The sequence below is a fragment of the Chenopodium album genome, chromosome 12 (assembly GCF_948465745.1).
Source record: "Chenopodium album chromosome 12, dcCheAlbu1.1, whole genome shotgun sequence".
Lineage (NCBI taxonomy): Eukaryota > Viridiplantae > Streptophyta > Magnoliopsida > Caryophyllales > Amaranthaceae > Chenopodium > Chenopodium album.
In genome coordinates this window covers 31,227,240-31,228,876 of record NC_137845.1, presented here as the reverse complement: position 1 = coordinate 31,228,876, position 1,637 = coordinate 31,227,240, and the positions used below count along the sequence as shown (strand labels likewise).

The following is a 1,637-nucleotide window of genomic DNA, read 5'->3' as shown; positions in this document are numbered from 1 at the left end:
TGTTCGGTTTTGAATTAGAGACGTTAAAAAGAAGAAATCAACGTCGACTATAACCCCTAGCCTTCCAAGCTAATGATGCGGGTTTGATTCCCACTACCCGCTCTATTATGTATTCCTTAATGCATCATTGAGTTGAATACACAATTTAAAAAAAAATTCTCATCTCACATATGTTTTTTCAAAACAAAAAAGAAGTTTTAAGTTTAAAATAAAAAATGCTAAAAATTAGGAATCAAAAGCGTCCATAGTCTAATGGATAGGACATAGGTCTTCTAAACCTTTGGTATAGGTTCAAATCCTATTGGACGCAATATATTTCCATATACTCAAGCAAACATCGCTCGATCTAATCTAGACATTTTGATATCTTGCCAAGTCTATTATGTACTTCACTGAAGTCTTGAGCTACTTAAGTCAAGTTTGTTCACATTTGATGAATATGGCCATATTCTTTCAAATTCTTTGTGAAACGTTGAAGTAACTGAATCCTCTTTAGCTTTCGGAGTCAATTGTCTTTACTAAGAACAATAGCTCTTTGCTTTGTCGGTTTCAACAAGTAAGACTTGCTTGTCTTAGAACGTTTCCGAATCGATCAACTGTTAAGAGCCTATATAGCCTTGAGTACGTTCTTGTTAATGTGACATTGCTAAAGATGTTTGGAACACAAATCATGCCCATGACTTGAACTTCGTGAGTTTATCATGTTAGAGAAATGTTTGTTTATAATCAAGCATTCTTGACTCATGGTTTAGATAACCATGGCATTCAATTAAATTCACAACTATTTCTCTTTACTTTGAATGTGAGTCTTTCCGTGTATAAACGGATCATTTGCTGATTGTGGAACATAATAATAACCATTATTCGTTCCAGCCTTAGCTTAAAAGGTCTTTAAACAAAGCATACAACCTTACAACTGATGTAGCTCTTCTTTCTTCATTCTAAGCTTGTAAGTAAATAACTTAGCTTAACTTCAATAGTTTGAGGTCACTTTCACGGAACACTCAAGCAGTATATGATACTTGTAAAGATAATGACTTGCTAAGTTAACTAGAATAACATGAACTCTTTAATAGAAATGGAATTTTATTCCTTTTCTTTGTTCCTTGTTTCATATATTTCTTATATATACATTATCTCATAACCTTTAAGAACCAATTCTTTAAGTATATTTGACTTTTATACTTTGTTAGGCATGATTAAGTATCTAGTGTGCCGTAAAACAAAGTTCCATCTTTTCCTTTAATTCGTACTAGAATTACTACATCAATGAGTTGTACTCATTAGTGTATGAAGCGAAAAGATATGTTGGTTGTCAATCATTTGACAATTTGAGTCTGCAACTCAATACTTCACGTTTATCAAAACTACCTAGTATTTTGAATACATGATGTCCAACCGCCCTTACGGACTTAGTTATAAAAGTCATTTATGAGAATTGTATTTTAGAAATGCCTTTCCTTTCTTTGAGAACTATTCTCCAAGATTTCTTTACCAGTCATTAAAAACAATATAGTTTGATTTGGAATTCTACAAATATAAGTACAAAGTATAACCATTTATCAAGAAAATAACATAATAAGTTTGAAATTTAAAAGCATTCATGCAAACTTTCAATCTTGTTAAGTGTTTTATCC

General features: G+C 31.6%; 1 non-coding gene across 1 annotated transcript; it reads left to right on the top strand.

The window, feature by feature from the left end:
• Positions 1-238: 238 nt before the first annotated feature.
• Positions 239-310, top strand: TRNAR-UCU (transfer RNA arginine (anticodon UCU)). Its single transcript has one exon. It is a non-coding gene; the product is annotated as a tRNA-Arg (tRNA).
• The last annotated feature ends 1,327 nt before the right edge of the window (positions 311-1,637 follow it).